The sequence below is a fragment of the Mustela erminea genome, chromosome 14, assembly GCF_009829155.1.
Source record: "Mustela erminea isolate mMusErm1 chromosome 14, mMusErm1.Pri, whole genome shotgun sequence".
Classification (NCBI taxonomy): domain Eukaryota; kingdom Metazoa; phylum Chordata; class Mammalia; order Carnivora; family Mustelidae; genus Mustela; species Mustela erminea.
The window spans coordinates 20,945,127-20,963,790 of NC_045627.1; the positions used below are offsets into that span (position 1 = coordinate 20,945,127).

The following is an 18,664-nucleotide window of genomic DNA, read 5'->3' on the forward strand; positions in this document are numbered from 1 at the left end:
CCACAGCTGTGTCCTGGAGAGGATGAGGCAGGCTCTGGGTGCTCTGCGGAGGCTGGCAGGTGGGGTTTGGTTGCACTGAGGATCATTGAAGGGTGGTTCTTCGGTTAATCTTTACATTCATCACCCCTGGGATTTCACAGTCACTCTGTAGTCATTTGGCAATTACTGTATGCAGTTGCACCTAGTTTAATAAAGGCATTAACATGATTTGGGGGGGCATACTCCCATCTGTTATTGTATCAGAACTAGTAATAGCCTTTGTGCTCACTGCAAACCATCTTAAGAGAAGAAGGTGATTTAGAGAAATAAGATCATGGAGCATTTTTGATGTTTCTTACATGCTTCACTTGAAGCAAATCCTGTTTTGAAACTGACATTCTCTGTGACAGGAGTTGGGTGCCTGTGTGCACTCCTACCTTGAAAGGTTACTGTAATGAAGGCTGAGGACTTGGTTCCACCTGTAGACCCCATGCATGGGAGAGTGGCTTGTTTGGAGTGAGATGTCCCCCTGTGCTGAGGCCAGTTCCTAGTCTCTTCCTCAAGAACATTTCAGCTGAGACTGGTGCCAGTTCTAGCTCAGAAGCTTTGTTTGGAAAGGACAACGGCTGGCATGCCCTGGGGGAGGGTGGACCAGATGGCCTTTAACTTTCCATACAAAGGATGTCATCTAACTTGTGGGGAAAGTGGTAGAGTTAATTATCATCAGACCTGGAGGCTTCTCCCTATCTTCCCACTTGGGACGCCCCGCAGGGTCAGCAAACTGAATGTTGGCTGTGGTGTTATTGTTTACCCCCATGATCTATCTTAGAAGCACTTGTGACAAAAAGATGAGGAAAATAATAATTTAATAATTCATCCAAGATTATGATGCAAGGTAAATACATCAATCTAAGAGGATCCATCTTTGAATGAGATAAGCTGTCCATCCTATGCTACCTGGTGGGCTGCTGTATTGGCATAAGTGGTCTTTACAGCTGAGAAGCCCTGATACCACTCCTGTGTCTTTCCTGATTCCCTGCAGCATACCGACTGGCAGAGGGCTATGGTTCTTCTCTTGGGATCAAGATTGAGAAACTCTGTCTTTGAGTCCCAGCCCTTGCACCTGCCAGCAGTGTGATCTGGACCAAGCCAGTCTCTTAAAGCCTCTGTATGATGGTGAGGCGGTAACCCTCCTTCAATGGTCAGCACAGGGACAATGTGGTGAGGTGGTGGCTTCGTGCCAGGGACACAGCTAGGGCTTTATTACTAGCAGTGATTATGAGTAGAATAAGTATTATATTGCCTCCAGCAGCCTCTCTGAAGGAAGTGGAAATTTGCATGACAAAATGTTGCTGATTCAGATTAATGGGAAATGTGACTTTAGTTGGAGATAGGGTTGTTGCAGATGTAATTAGTGAAGATTGGGTTATACTAGAGGGAGCCTCTAATCCCGTATGACTGACATCTTTGTAAAATGGGGAGATTAGGACACAGAGACGCACAGTTATTTGTTACAGAGCATTAGCAAATTAATAAAGGTGGCGGCATCTTTATCACTACCTTTCTAATGCAAGAAATTTGAGATCATTTAAATAACAGCATTAGCTATTCTTTGAAGATACTTATTTTATACGAGGATTGCTGTACTGAGAAGGTCCCACTATTTATGCAAAACCTTCTGTATGTGATGAGGCAGGTGTGTGAGCAGTCTTGCCCCATTCGGCCACATGGTCCTGTGTTCGGTAAGGTTTCTGTAGTAGCTTCTGGAAAGTTCTACAGCTGGCCTCGCGTATACTTAGGTACAAATCTAAGACAGTTTGACTCCAGAGCCTTGTGCTTGGAAAGTGCTGCTGCTCCTATGTGCAAACTGGCATTTGAGGGTTGTGTCATGTCTGAGGGTCTGTGGAGTCTGAGGAGGCAGAGCTCCACTCTCTTCTCATGGCCCTCCCCTTCCCACTCTTCCGGGTGGTTGGGCGTGGAACAGGATGTTCTGGGGCTTCCCCTCACCTCTTAGCATGAAGAGGGCCACGATTCTGGTCTCAGCTGGGATCTGGGAAAGAATATGGCTGAGACTTCTGGAGATTCTCTCTTCCTTCTTGCTTCCCGATGAAAGACATTTCCAGAGAAGGAGAGAAAATTCAGCTTGTCATGAATGAGACTGAAATAATAGCCAGTGGTCTTAGGTGGTCGTCATTTTACAGAATAGGTCTGTCAGACCTATTGTTTCTCCTTAGCAAAACTGAGCATCTCCTATAAAAATGTATACTCTCAGTTTCTCTTTTATTATCCAGTGCTGCTTACCTGTTGCTTATTAATCATTTTTATTTTTTTAATAGTGTACATCACATTTGTCACAAAAGTGATAAGCAAATACTGACTGCATTGGTATTCAAAGTGAAATTTATTACTTTACGTAGGAAATCATTACTGCTCAAATAGGTGCCAGAGGTTAGAGCTTTGCCTGAATTAACTTGTTTAATACAGCAAGTCTGCAACATGGGTGTTAATATTACCCTCATTGTCAACACAAGGAAACCGAGTCCAGAGAGGTTCTGAACTCACCAACTTTCCACAGCTAGCAAGTCTGTTTGAGGACAGGATCCAGTATAGGCAGTCTTTTGCAAACTTCTTCAACCACATTGTTACTCACCCCTTTTTCCTCTGTGACATCTACTGAACTTAATATTCTATAGAAAACAATTTGGGAAATGCAGTGGAGGGAGCATTACAGCAAAATGCCAGGAAGAGCCTTGCCGAACAGTTTGCATTTTCTCCAGTGTCAGAGACGTGGGGCATGCCAGTCCAAGATCAAGGGACCTTCACCTCTTCCCCAGGGTTACCAGCAATGCTGTGGGTCTGTGATTCATATTTCACAATCTGTAGAACCTAGGCTTTTATCCGGAGTGAACTCTCCCATGTCTGGTAACCTATGTCTTTGCTGGGATGGTACTTAAACATATTGTAATCAAAAAGAGACAGAATAAATTCTGGCACTTGCTGTGTCAGACATAAACCCCAGGCCTGGGATCCTTTTTCTTTACTTATGGCCTTAGCCACACTGACTAAGCCTCAGATCTGGTTTTTAGCAGATAACAAAGAATTTTAAGAGTTTGACTCCATTTTCTGTTCAGCCTAAAACTTTATCCATCTTAAATTATCAAATAAGTAGTGTATAGAGTAGGAGAAACAAATGGCAAATATACAGAGAAGGTTCAACTTTTCTCATAAACAAAAAAATAGAAGAATGATGAAGTGTTTTTTTCTACCAACCAGTGTGGCAACATTTAACAAGTTTGGTAATAGTAGCATTTGATGTATTTCTGGTGGGAAAGTCACTTACTATAGCGTTTTTATAGGACAATTTGGGGGTATCTACCAGACTGGGGGAAAAAAAAAAGTTTGTATTCTTGGACCTAAAGATACCTGTTGTGCATGTTATAGGGATTTTTCCCTTTGTTTCCTATAGTTTATCCTTTAAAATGATGGATTAGATGTAATTTCCAGGTATTATGTGTCCCTGTGATAGGATTACCCATCCTCATTGATATGTTTTGCAGTCCCCCTCTCAGAGGGAAAGTAGACCCCTGACCCCACGGCGGTCAGTCTTGGCTGAATCATTTGCTTTGGCCAGAGGAGCATGAGTGGCAGAGATATATGCCACACAGAGCAGAAGTTTAAAAGCCTGGGATTGGCTCCACTATTTCTCTTTTCCCTCTGCCAAGAAATAGAGAAAGAAGTTGTCCCTTCAGCCTCATTCCTGGAATAAAAATTTCATGGAGTCAACCTGAACTCTGCTATCAGTTGACAGATATGTGAGGAAGAAATACCATTATTGTAAGCCATTGATGTTTTATTATTTTTTTAACCATAGCATAATCTGCCTGAGCTAATAATAAAATATCAATATCTACATTTCCCATAAGCATTCAATATAAACCTTAGCTCTGGTTGTTTTCCTCTTTTTCATACTATACAAAGATTTGATGATTTTGGTATGTTTTAAAGTATGCATTTTTTTATGTTGGTTGCCAATTATATTATTACATATGTCAGTCCTCTCCTAAGATGTACTTTAAACTGTCCTATGCTGTATCCTATACATTTTCTTATTGAGGTAAATTTCATATGTTAAAATTAACCATTTTAAAACTGTACTAAAAAAAATTAGTTCATTCAGCATATCGAGAACCATCATTTCTCTCTCATCCCAGAGCATTTCATTGCCCCCAGTCGAAGCCCCATACCCGGAAGCATTCACTCCCCACCCTGTACCCATTCCTGCAACAGCCAATCTGCTGCTTGTCTCTCAGAGTCCACTATTCAACTACTGAATAGTTCATTTAAATGTAGGCCATTCCATGGATATGCCACATTCTGCTTATCTGTTCATCTTTTGATGGATTTGGGTTGTATTTGTCTGTTGTGAATAGTGGTGGTTTTGGTTACTTTTCTGTGAATCTTCTATATAAGTATTTGTTAGAATATTTGTTTTCAGTTATTTTGGGAACATAGCAAGGAATGGAATTGCTGAGTCATGTCTTAAACTTTTGGAGATACCAACTCACTGTCTTCTATAAAGGCGCCATTTACTAACAATGTACAAGAGTTCCAAATTCTCCACAGCCTGGCCAACACTTACTGTTTATCCCCTGGGTTTTAAAAAATTCTAGGTTTTCTAGTGGCTGTAAAGTAACATGATACTGTCATTTTGGCTTACATTTCCCTCATGACTAATAAATGTTAACTCCTTTACAAGTGCTTCTTGGCCATTTGTATGTGTTTGGGAAAATGTCTGTTCATTTTGCCTATTTTTGAGCGTGGTATTTGTGTTGTTGAGTTGTAATAGTTCTTTTTTCTATAATCTAGACCTTTATCAGAGATGTGATTTGAAGATATTTTTTCCTGTTTTGTAGGTTGTTTCCCACTTCCTTGATAGTATCCTTCAGTGCATAGAAGGTTTTAATCTTGATGAATTCCAATTTATTTTTTCCTTTTACTGTAGTTTATGCTTTTGGAGTCACTTCTAAGAATCCATTGCCAAATTGGATATTGTGAAAATGTACTCAAATGTTTTCTTCTGAGTATATATACAGTATATTATAGTCTGAGAACTTGTATTTAAGCTTTGATCTGTTTTGAGTTAGTACTTGCATATAATGTAAGCTAAGGGTCCAACCTCATTTATTTGGATGTGAACATCCAGTTTTTCAAGCGGCCTTTGTTGAAGACATTATTCTTTCCCAAGTGAATGGTCTTGTCTTGTTTGTCATAAATAGATTGGCCATAGATATATGTATTTATTTTTGAACTCAGTACTATGCTGTTGGTTTGTATATATAACCTTATGCTAGTACCTCATTTGTAGCAGGTTTCGAAGTCAGAAAGTGTGAGGATTTTTGCTTTGTTCTTGTTTTTTTGAGATTGTTTTATCTATTGGAAGTCCCTTGTGATTCCATCTGAACTTTAGGATTGGTCTTTCTGTCTGTTAAAGAAAAAAAAAGGTACTAGGGTTTTGATAGGGGTTGGATTGAATCTGTAGATCACTTTGAGGAATATTACTATCTTAACAATGTATAAATTCTAATTCATGAACACAGGAAGTCTGAATCTTCTTAATTTCTTTCAGCAGTGTGTTATAGTTTCCAATGTACAAACCTATGCCTCTTTTGTTAAATATATTTCCAAACATTTTATATTTTTGATGCTATTTTAAGTTCTTAATGTTATTTTCATATTTTTTATTAATGGTATGTGGAAGGAAATACAACTGATTTTTGTGTGTTCATCTTATACCCTGCAACATTTTTGAATTTATGTATTAGCTCTAATGGTTTGTGTATTTTTTTCTATTCTGTATGTATTATATACATAATATATCACCTGTGAATAGAGATAGTTTCAGTTCTAACTTCTTTAGTTGGATGACTTTCATTTAATTTCTTGCCTGATTGTTCTGACTAGGCCCTCTAGCACAATGTTGAATAAAAAAGCAGAAAGCAAACATCTTTGTCTTATTCCTGATCTTCAAAGTAAATATCCAGTCTTCAGTCATTGGATATTATATAAATTGTTGGTTTTTCATAACCCCCTTTATTAGGTTAAGAAAGTTCCCTTTTAATTCTAGCTTACAGAGTATTTTTGTCATGAAAGTATTGGATTCTGTCACATTATTTTTTGGTGCCCATTGAAGTAATCATGTGTGGTTTTTCCCATATTCTTTTTGTGTAGTGTGTTAAACTGATTGTTTCTCTTGCATTCTTGGGATAAATCCCACTTGGTTATATGCTTTTGGGTTTGGTTTGCTCGTATTTTGTTAAAGCTTACATGCATCTATATTTATAAGAGATGTTAGAGGTATAGATTCCTTTCCTGGTGGTATCTTTGTCTGGTTTTGGTATCATGGTAATGCTGGCTTCATAAAAGGGTAAGAAATTCTTCTCTTCTCTTGTACTTTTTTGAACAGTTTAAAGAGTCGTGTTAATTATTTTTTTCAGTGTTTGCTAGGATTCGTTAATGAAACTGTCTGGTCCTGGCCATTCTTTTGATTACTTACTGGTCAATCATTTTACTTGTTATAGGTCTCTTCAGATTTTTTCTTCTTGAGTCATTCTGGTAGTTCATGTGTTTCTAGGAGTTTGTCTAAATTATCTAGATTATCCAATGTGTTGGCATATGATAATTATTCATAGTATTCTTAGGTAATTTCTAAAATTTCTGTAAGGTCAGCAGTAACTTTTCCTACTTCCACCTTCCACTTTTTTTTTTTTTTAAGATTTTATTTATATGTTTGAGTGCGAGAGAGTGAGAGAGAGCCTGAGAGGGGAGAGGTCAGAGGGAGAAGCAGACTTCCTGTTGAGCGGGGAGCCTAATGTGGGACTGGATCCTAGGACTCCAGGATCATGACCTGAGCTGAAGGCAGTTGCTTAACCAACTGAGCCACCCAGGTGCCCCCCCTACTTTCATTTCTGATTCTAGTAATTTGAGTCTCCTGCCTGTGTTTCTTCATCAGTCTAGTTAAGTGTTTGTCCGCTTTGGTGATCTTTTCAAATACCTAAGGGGTGTTCTTTTTTTTTTCCCTCTCTTTTTCTAGTCTCTATTTTATTGGTCTTTGCTCTAATATTATATTATGTCCCTCCTTCTACCACCTTTGAGTTTATTTTGTTTTTTAATTCTAGTTCTTAAAGTGTGATTTTAGGTGATTGTTTGGAGATCCTCCTTATTTTCTTTTCTTTTTTTTTTTTTTAAAGATTTTATTTATTTATTTATTTGACAGGTAGAGATCACAAGTAGGCAGAGAGGCAGGCAGAGAGAGAGAGAGAGAGAAGCAGGCTCCCCACTGAGCAGAGAGCCCGATGTGGGGCTCGATCCCAGGACCCCAAGATCATGACCTGAGCCGAAGGCAGCGGCCTAACCCACTGAGCCACCCTGGCACCCCAATCCTCCTTGTTTTCTAATGTAGATGTTTACAGCTGGGTATTCCTTTTGCTGCCTTTCATATGTTTTGGTTTGCTGTGTGTTTGCTTTTTATTCATTTCAGAGTATTTTCTAACTTCCTACTGATTCCTTTTATCCATAATTGTTTTAATAATGTGTTACATAATTTCCGTTTATTTGTGAATTTTCAGTTTTTCTTCTTTTATTGATTACTAGCTTCATTCTATTGTGGTTTGAAAAGATACCTTGTTGAGACTTGCTTTGTGGTCTAATACATGGTCTGTCCTAGAGAATGTTCCATGTATCCTTATGAAGAATTTGTATTCTGATTTTTAGTGGAGGATTCCATATACATATGCCTGATTAAGTTTTATGATGTGGTTCAAGTGCTTTATTTCCTTCTCAATCTTCCATTCAGTTTTTTATCCATTATTGAAGAAAGACATGGAGTCTCCAGCTATTTGTTGTAGAACTCTGTGTTTCCCTTCAGTTCTTTCAGTTTTTGCTTCAGCTATTTTAGAGCTCTGTTTTAGATGCTTATCCATTTATAATTGTTACATATTTTTATGCTGACCTTTTATCAACATATAAATTTCTTCTTTGTGTCTTATAACAGTTTTTGATTAAATCTCTTCTGTCCATAGGCTTTTTTATAGCCACCATAGTTATCCTTTGGTTATCCCTTGGTTACTATTTGCAGAGAATGTATTTTTCCATCCTTTTACTTTCAACTTATTTTTATGCTTGGATCTAAATGAGTCTCTTGTAGGCAGCATGTAGTTGGGTCATATTTTTTTTCTTTAAATTTTTTCCAGTTTTATTGAGATACAGTTGACATTCAGCAGTGTGGAAGTTTAAAGTGTACAGTATGACTAGGTTTACATATATTGTGAAATGATTATCACAATTAGTTAACAAGCTTTGATTCTTTTCTGCGGTTGAGTAATATTCCATTGTGTATATATGCCACATATCCTTTATTCATTTATCTATCAGTGGATACTTGGGCTGCTTCCATATCTTGGCTATTGTAAATAATGCTGCAATAAACATAGGGATGCATAGGTATTTTTCAAATTAGTGCTTTCATTTTCCTTGGGTAGATACCTGGTAGTGCAATTGCTGGATCATAGGGTGGTTCTATTTTAACTTTTTGTGGACCCTCCACACTGTTCTCTACAGTGGCTGCACCAGTTTGTGTTCCTACCAACAGCACAAGAGGGTTCCCCTTTCTCTGCATCCTCACCAGCACCTGTGTTTCCTGACTTGTTAATTTTTAGCCATTCTGACCCACGTGGGGTGGTATCTCATTGCAGTTTTGATTTGCATCTCCTTTGATGATGAGTGATGTTGATTGAGCATGTTTTCATGTGTCTATTGTCCATCTGGATGTCTTCTCTGAAGAAATGTCTGTTCACATCCTCTGCCCATGTTTTAATTGGATTATTTGTTTTTTGGTTGTTAAGTTTGGTATGTTCTTTATATATTTTGAATACTAAACCTTTATGGGATATGTCATTTGCAGCTATCTTCTTCCATTTTGTAGGTTGCCATTTAGTTTTGTTGATTGTTTCCTTTGTTGTACAGAAACTTTTTATCTTGATGTAGTCCCAATAGTTTATTTTTGCTTTTATTTCCCTTGCCTCAGGAGACATATCCAGAACAGTGTTTCTATGGTAAGGGTCCAAGGCTGGCCCTCCTTTCTGGATTTAAGAATCCACAGTGGGAATGTGGACTTTTGCCTTAAGACCCTCACAGATCTGCATGGGGCTGGGGATTTGGGGGAGTAAAAATGATAACAGTGTTCTCTTACTGTGTTTAAATCACTTTTCTCTTGATTCATTGTTAGCTGCATTGGGGTAAACCTTTGATTCCCTTTTCATGTTATTTTCTTAGTGCTTGTTTTCAGTTTTTATACTTAATGTCTTATAACAAAAGATCTAATTTTAACTTATAGGAACGTAACTTTAGTAGCTTACATAGCTGTACTCTTAATGTAGCTCTTTCCCTCCCCATTTATGTTTTTATTGTCATTTATTGTAGCTTTATACATTATACATATTTGTAATTATTGTTTCATGTATATGTCTGTTAAATAATATAGGAAAGAAAAGATGAGTTATGAACCAAATATGTACTAATACTGGTTTTTATATTTACCTATCTAGTTTACATTTGACAATATTTTTATTTCTTTGGGTGGTTTTAGGTTGCACTTCAATGACTTATATTTGAGCCTGAAGGTCTTCTTTTAGCATTTTTTGTAGCTTGTGTTTATCTTGGATGTCTTAACCTCATCTTCACTTGTGAAGGTTAGTTTTCCTGAATCTGGAATTCTAGTTTTCTGAGCTTTTTTTTCTTTCAGCCTTTTATGTTTTCCCACTGCCTCCGTGGTTTCTGATGAGAAATTCAGTGTAATCTTAGTGAGGATCTCTTGTAAATGATGAGTTACTTCTCTCTTGTTGCCTCCAAGATTCTCTCTCTGTTTTTGTTTTTCAACATTTTGTTTACAATATCAGTATTTATCTATTTGAATATATCTTGCTTGTAACTTATTGAGATACTTGGATGTATAGATTCTTTTTTTTTTTTTTTTAATCAGTTTGGAAAGTTTTTAACCATTATTTCTTCAGATGTTCTTTAATTCCCTCTCTCTTGCCTCTTTCTCTGGAACTTCTATTATGTATATGTTGGTACACTTGACAGTGTCCCTCAGGCATCTTATGTTCTGCTTATTTATCTTCATTCTTTCTTCTTTCTGCTACTTTGCCTTATCTTTAAGTTTACTGAATATTTCTTCTGCCTGCTCAGATATGCTGTTGAAAGCTTTGAGGCTATTTCTCATTTCAAATACTTTCCAGTTCAAAATTTCTATTTTTTAAAATGTCCATTCCTTAAAAATTAAAATAAAATAAACTTTGCCTATTAATATTTTTAAATTGTTGAAACATCTTTCTTTTGTTTTCCTTTTTTTTCCATGTGTGTAGTTTCTTCCAGCTGTTTGAGCATATTTAAGACAGTTGAGTTTTTTTTTTTTTTAAGTTTTATTTATTTAAGTAATCTCTACACTATTCATGGGGCTCTAACTCAGGACCCTGAGATAAAGAGTCACATGCTTCTCTGACTGAGCCAGTCAGGTGCCCAAGACAGTTGATTTCCTTCCAGTGTCTGTGTGTCTTCAGGAATAGTTTTTGTTATTATCTTCTTCTGTGAATAGACCCTGTTTTCTTCTTTCTTTGTATGGTTGACACCTTTTGTGGCAATGTGGACATTTTTGAATAATATGATGTGAGAACTCTGGGCATCAGATGTTTCTGTCTTCAGGGTATATTGCCGTCACTTGCTGTGGGTTAGAGTGGTGTGTTTGCTTAGTGACTTTTATACACTATTTTTGTAAATATTGTATTTTTTTTGTCCTGTGCTCTCTGGAGTTTCTGTTCCTTTAGCATGTTCCTGGATCTGGAATTCTAGACCACGATTTCCTAAAATGCCTGGAATCCAGTAGAAAAATTAAATGAACAAGCCCTTTCCCAGTCTTGCACATTGGCTGTGTTGACTGGCTCCTTTGTTTAGCTGTGCTGTTTATAGCTTTACTTTAACATCACTTTCTGTTTACCCTGAGCCAAACCATCAGCAGGAGGTGAAAGACCCTTTGGGTCTTCTCTTTCCTTTTCTGATGCGGTGTGCCTTGGCTATGTGTGGCTTTCTAGAATTCCCACTATGCACAGGAACTTTCCAAAGCCCTTGTTATTTGAAGTATCTCTCCTTCCAGCCTTTCCTCTCAGGCCCTTGATGTCTGTTGTTTGCCCCAGCTCTCATCTTTCCCCTATTGACAGTGACCTGTTCATGTGTCTGTTAGCGTTATCAAGGAATGTCCTCAGCATTGACCATTATTCACCTTGACAGACTTTTGGGTGAGGCCAAAGGAGAGTGCCTTCCATCAGTCCTTCAGGGAGCCCCACGTAGGGGCTCAAAATAGGCAAGTGTAATTCTTTTAGAACAAGATTTGCTCTCCTCCTGCTAGGTTCAGGAATCCACGTTGGGAACATGGACTTTTGCTTTAAGAAATATTCTTAAGCATTTATAACTATTTATCAAAATGCTTATCATTTGAAAACCACTTTTGCCTTATTAATTGGTGAAAATGATAACGAAAGGTGTTTTTTCTGCTTAATGAATAAGAACCAAAGCAAACCCATGTAAAGCAAATACACACAACAAAAATCAAAACTCAACACAAACTTCATGACAAGAATCCTCTTTGAGAATAGACCAATAAAAAGATAGTGTTTACTTATTTTTAAGTGAAATTCATTTACTTTAAGTCTGTAGATGCCCCTTAGAGATTATTTTTATAAGCAGTATTTGTATAAGGTAAGGCAAGAGGAAGAAAAAATAATGATCAATTATTTTTTCTTGTGTAAACAACTCACATTTTATCTGGAGGCATTACTTATTGGATTGGAATAAGGTTTATTTATAGCTTTTAATGATTCCTTAATATGGAATATATTTTGAAAAATATTTATAGCCACATGATCCTTCAGGTTATATGGTATGCCTATGCTTCAAGAGGCAAAGTAGATTTGATTTTTCTTTTTTCTTCTGTCTTGAAATGAAGGCTTTCTCCTCTATGAAGTGCTTTTGGGTACTTTCAATGAAAGACTGTTCCACTATATCGTGTGATTAGGTATGGCCTTCATGGGAGAAGAAGGTCAGTGCTGCAGACTTGATGCTTTGAATGGGCAGTTGGGGGCTCCATACAGAGGTCATGGTGGTCAGGACAAGTCCTGCCCACCAGCTGTGGCTGCATTCACCTGCCTAAACATTTATCACCTACTCAGCATGTAATGTCTCTGTTTCTTTCCTGTGCTACAGTCTTATAACATTCATTAGAATAAATTTTATTGAATTATTACATAGTTAACCTTGTAAAATTTTGGACGTACTTGCCCTCTGCAGCAGACAGCCAACCTAAAAGGAATCATCAGCCAATGTTAAGTAGATATTACTGATGGGACGTGGGCCATTTCAATGCCTGATGAGGAGGAGGGCTGGTATTTTTCCAAAGGAATATGAGTATTATGGAGTATTTCCTAGTTTGCTTTGGATTATGAATATTAATGTAGAAAACTCCATAACTTCTTCAGGCTTAAGTTTATTGAGTAAATCAGTACAAATCCATCAGTGAATTTCCTTAAACTCCTGGCAAGAAAATTGTTTTGTTTATTTTATTCTGTTTATTTAGCAAAAGTCACAGAACCATGCAATTCTTGACTTGCAGGAAACTTTAAGACCATTTAGCAGATCATAGCGCTGCATCCCCTCCCCCACTTTTTTTTTTTAAAGCAAGTCCTGAGATGTTACATATCTTGCTTCACATCCTCTATGGTGATAGTTCTGTAGTAAAAGTGTTAATATTAAAAGTGTATTTAGGTGCGGGAGGTTAGAAAAAGAATCAAGGAAAGCATCCTTAGAATAGAAGAGCTTTCAGGTTGCCTTTTGGGGATGCGACTTTTAATGATTTTTTTTTAAAGATTTTATTTATTTATTTGACAGAGAGAAATCACAAGTAGATGGAGAGGCAGGCAGAGCGAGAGAGAGAGAGGGAAGCAGGCTCCCTGCCGAGCAGAGAGCCCGATGCGGGACTCGATTCCAGGACCCTGAGATCATGACCTGAGCTGGCTACTTGTGATCTCTGTCTGTCAAATAAACAAAATCTTTTTTTAAAAATTGAATAAATAAATAAAGAGCTTATTTGAAAAGAGCCACTAATGGCATAAGGACAGACGTGATGACACCTTCTTAAGAAGGTAAACAGAGACAACTACATATATGGGAGAAGATCTATGAAGAGTATGGTACCCAGAGTATGCTGGTGATAGCATTTTCCTGGAGGGAACCATTGTGTGTTCTGTGGTTTGGCTCTTTGTGCTTAACTGGTCCAGGGCTTGTGTAAATGATTTATATGAATAAATTGATGGAATGCAGAAGATTTGAAGCTGGTTGGCAAAGACAGCTGGTTTGATTTATGATAGGATCAGTATTCAAAATGATGAGAGTACTCAGCCCATGCAACAAAAATGGATAGCTCTGCATGTAGTCTAAAGATTGATAAAAACAAAGACTACTCTAGACCATTTGACTATGAAAAGGCAAAATTTATCAGCAGTGCAAGTGCTGTACCTTTTAAAATATTTTTTTGGTCAGCTGCATATGGGTAGCTCAGTCAGTTTAGCATCTAACTCTTGGTTTCGGCTCAGGTTATGATCTCAGGGTTCTAGAATCAAGCCCCTCTTTGGGCTCTGTGCTCAGTATAGTCTGCTTGAGGTTCTTTCCCTCTCCCTCTGCCCCCCGCCCCGCTCACACATGTGTATTCTCTTTCTCTAAAATGAATAAATAAATCTTTAAAAAAAATTTAAATAGGGGCACCTGGGTGGCTTAGTGGGTTAAAGCCTTCGGCTCAGGTCATGATCTCAGGGTCCTGGGATCAAGCCCTGCATTGGGCTCTCTGCTTGACAGGGAGCCTGCTTCTTCCCTCTCTCTCTCTGCCTGCCTCTCTGCCTACTTGTGATCTCTCTCTCTATCAAATAAATAAATAAAATATTTTGAAAAAATTAAAATATATTTTTGGTCCGTAAGGGCAACAATATATTTAAAAAATGAATGCAAATTTTGTTTTATTCTGATCTTTGTATTTACTATAGCCAGAGTAAGTAGTAGAATAATGCTATTCAGACCTTTGCTAGAACATTGCATTGACTTGGTGTTTTTTTTTTTTTTTTTTAAGATTTTATTTATTTATTTGACAGGGACAGAGAGATCACATGTAGGCAGAGCAGCAGGGAGAGAGAGAGGGGGAAGCCGGCTCCCTGCTGATGCGGGGCTCGATCCTAGGAACCCGAGATCATGACCTGAGCTGAAGGCAGAGACTTAATCCACTGAGCCACCCAGGCACCCCAACTTCATGTTTTATTAGAAAGAAAATGAGCTGCCAGAGTAGCGATCCCTGAACTTTCTCAGGACAACTGCTTTGAGAGTCTACTGAAAGCTATATCCCTTTTCCTTTGCAAAATAAACACGGTCCCCAAGTCCTGTCTGTGAAATCAAGGGGCTCACATACCATTGTTGAAAAAAATCTTTACAACAGAGCAGTGATTGGAAGAAAGCCGGGAAAAAGGTTGAGGAAACCATGCCATTTGGAGAACATGTGGGAGTTAGGCATGTTTAGATTGGAGAGTAAAAGGCATTTATTACCTAAGTGGTCATGTGATGGACCTTACTGGCACCTCCCAGTCTTGAGCTTGCTGCTTCTCCTGGCACCCCGGCCACTGCACTTCCATGAGGTTAGTTCTGACCAGCAGGACACAAGCAGAAGGGGGGCAGATTCTTTTTGAGCTATGACATCTGTTTGCTGCTATGAGATACATTGGTGCTGTCCCTACCATTTGCATTGAGGAAGCAGCATATTCAACATACCCAGGTAAAGGTTGGGGTACTCATAGAACCAGTGAGGTTCTATGAGTAATTGCGCTAACCCACAGTAGAAGTGCCATGTGAAGGAAGTCTGTATTGAGTTCAGCAGCTGATTTGCTATTTTAGCATAATTTATCTTCTTCAGATAACTGCTTCCATATTTTCTTTTTTTAAAACATTTTCAATATAAGGAACTGTACATGTTTCATGTGTACAATTTCATGAGTGTGGACAAAAGACATTTTTTATTATTTTGATTGTAATGGAAATTTCAAGACACTAAAAATTAGAAATTGACCAAAATACTGCATTGCTTACATTTATATCAGATCTTGTGCCCAGCAAAAAATAATAATTATCCGCCACTCTTTATTCTGCCCACTGCATGAGGTGGCACTCTTCCATCTGTGTAACCTGCCCTGAGCCCCAGAGCTGGCCTAGCTCAAGGAACAGACAGGTGACTTATGTGGGACCATAACCACAGCTGGGCATGTACCAGCTTTGGTCAATCAGTCATTCCAGGAGGGCCAGGGGTGGAAGGCACTGAAGCCTCGAATTGCTTCTTTCCGCTTAGAAATTGTGCCTGTGTGGCCATATCTTAAGCCCAATTCCCATTCATTATTTGATACACTGAAATCTAAAAATAAAGTAGACAAGATATCCAAACAGAGGGGCTCAAAGCACGGGCTTTTCAGCTATTCTGCCTTCTTCTCCCTGGTCATATATATGCAGTCTATATTGTGGGAAGCCCCACGTGCATCTCTCTGACTTGTTGAAAACCCATTAGTAATAATCATAGTTTGGTTGTCATGAGCACACATTATTGTTACGTGCTATCTGATGATAGTGGTAAGGAAGTGATAAGGAAAAACTTTCTAATAATTAAGGATAATGAAAAATTACGTGAACCACAGATATCCTCATGGCTAGAAACACTCAAAAAGACTGATTGTATGGGATGGGATCTGACAGTGGGGATTGCTCTTCCTGGATTCTAAATGACAGTCAGAAGCTCAGTCTATGCTGGTTTGTGCCTAAACGTCTCTAGTCCTCTTAAATTTTCTTAGGTACTTTTTATCATGAGCAATCAACTGTGTGTGTGTGTGTGTGTGTGTGTGTGTGTGTTTTAGATTTTATTTATTTGACAGACAGAGATCACAAGTAGGCAGAGAAGCAGGCAGAGAGACGGGATCATGACCTGAGCCGAAGGCAGAGGCTTTAACCCACTGAGCCACCCAAGTGCCCCGACAGAGTATATTTTTATCTAATGCATATAAATGGATGTTTCTGAATAATTCCAGAAGGCTTTATTAGACAGTTTTCTTTTTTTATTTAATTTAAATTCAATTAATTTACATAGAGTGTATTATTAGTTTCAGAGGTAGAGGTCAGTGATTCATCAGTCATATGTAACACCCAGTGCTCATTAAATCATATACCTTCCCCAGTATCCATCCCGCAGTTACCCTATCAGCCCATCCCCCTCCTCTCCAGCAACCCTCTTTGTTTCTTAGAGTTAAAAATCCCTTATGCTTTGTCTCCCTCTCTGGTTTCTAGACACTGTTTTCTAATAGAGGCTATAAGTGTAAAAGTCTGAATTTTAAAGGTTACAACCAAATTTGCCTTTAATTGGAGTAAGCACAGGCAGAACAGAATTGAATTGTTCCAGAGTAATGAGCAACCAGTATTGAGTGTGATGAGAGTCAATATCAGTCCAAGAACCACTACTGGTTTAGATTTTTAGGTCCAGAATGATTGTCTGTGTCTCTTCATATTCAGAGTACTTCCTTTTAACGATCTTTGGTGTCAAGTGGTAATTTTGTGGCTCGCCCCCCGCTAACCTGGAGAAGCTGCCGTGATCTCCTTCTGCAGACCATTTTGTGGCTTGTTTTATTTGTGTCTTAAAATAAATATGAATTCACATTCTCAAAATGAATCTTGCTCCACTGAATGGCATTCCTAAGGGAATGAACCTTAGCATCACTGAGTACTGGTTATCATCATTGTTACAATTTTTAGGGGAACTATTTTTTGTTTCAGGATCAAATATACATCACTGCTTTAAGAAACTGTTTTTTTTTTTTTCTGATATGGCAAGAATTCCATTGAGCATGTAAGTAATATATGGAGTAAAAAAAAAAAAAAGTCCCTTAGATTTGGTTTATATGAGTTTAAATTTTCTTTTGCTTACATTTGGAAATGAGTTCAAGGAAATCAAGATATTATTTGCTGGCTGTAAGAGCCATTCTTGAGAAGTAATTAGGATACATTTGGATAGTGGCTATGTTAGCTGTTGCAGGTGAAAGATAAAAAGAGACTGCTTGCATCAGAAAGGAATGACAAAATTAATATAGTAGAGGTGCAGATTATTCCTGAAACATGGTTAACTGGCATTTTCTTGGTGTGTGACCTTGAGTAAATTTCTTAACTTTTCTAGGCCCAAATTTCTGAGTCCCTCAAATGGGGATCATTGTACCTTGCTCATACCGTTGTATGATTAAGTGAGGAAATACATAAATGCAAAACATGTTGTACATTGTCTAGTATATAGTAAGTGCTAGATAAATATTAGTCTATTGTAACTGTTATTATATGCACGCTTAGAGTACTGAATGCAGGCCAGGGGGTGAGGGTAGCATGGGGGAAGGACTGTGGATCTGGAAATTGTAGATTACACACCAGCAACCCTGGCTTCTAGTCCCTGTTTTTGTGCTAACAAACTCTACAGTGGTCAGCAATTACTTACCTCTGAGTTGGGTTGATACCTGCTTCTGTTTTGCTATGTTTGTCTCGACTCAGGAATCCCATTTTTTTTTTTTTTTTTTTTCGAGTTATAAATTTCTTTCATTTAATGTGAGCCAGCATTATGATTGCCAAAGCATTACAGAGCACACAGTACTTAAAAATTGTGGCAGTCAAGTTCCTCAGAGCTTGAGATCCCTGGCAGTTGCAGCTTGTCACCAAGAACCGAGCCTGTGGCATAGAGGGGAGGGGGTGGGATATGGCCCAGGCCTCCTCTCCAGGAGTCAGGGTCAAGGTGTGCAAAGTTGGGTTCCAGCCATTCTCCAATCCTGTCCTTCCATTTACAAACACGGTGTTGGTTATAACCCTGTCAGATCACATAGGAAAGGGTGAAGGCCACACAACTGTGTGACTCTGAATGTCACCATGCTGCCATTCACACCTATCTGTGGTCAGAGCAGTTTGTATGCAAATGAAGGACAGCTAAGTGAAATAAATCAATATGCCATAAATGTAATAGTAATTCATTATACCAAGTCAAAAAAGAAATCAGTGGATTTTTCTGAGTTACTTGAACAAATGATCACCCTTTTAAGACTGAAACTAGGTAAGATTCATTGGGCAGATGCCATAGTAGAGCCTAAAAAAGTTTTTTTTTTGAAAAGGGATATCTGGTCTTAAGGATAGAAATGTCCACAAAATGGACCGGGCCTGTTATCCTGAGAGAACTGCGTACTACAGCATTGTAGGACCTCAACAGCTGAGCTGACCCATCTCTTACTCAAGGTAAAACTGCCAGTGTTAACCACTGTAGAGTTTTTCTTTTCAAAAATGGTCATAAAATTTACTTTTCAGTTAAGAATTATGGATGGGGTGCCTGGGTGATCTAGTTGGTTAAGTGTCTGCCTTCACCTCAGGTCATGATCCCAGGGTCCTAGGATTGAGCCCCACATTGGGTTCCCTCCTCACCAGGGAGTCTGCTTCTCCCACTGCCCTGCCCCGTCTTGTACTCTCTCTCTCAAATAAATAAATA

General features: G+C 38.3%; 1 long non-coding RNA gene across 1 annotated transcript in view; it reads left to right on the forward strand.

The window, feature by feature from the left end:
- LOC116573682 overlaps window positions 1-18,411 on the forward strand; it is a 34,404-nt gene extending 15,993 nt beyond the window's left edge. Inside the window, exon 3 of the long non-coding RNA XR_004278935.1 lies at window positions 18,297-18,411. This is a non-coding gene — a long non-coding RNA (uncharacterized LOC116573682). The remainder of the gene's footprint in view (window positions 1-18,296) is intronic.
- Window positions 18,412-18,664: the final 253 nt, after the last annotated feature.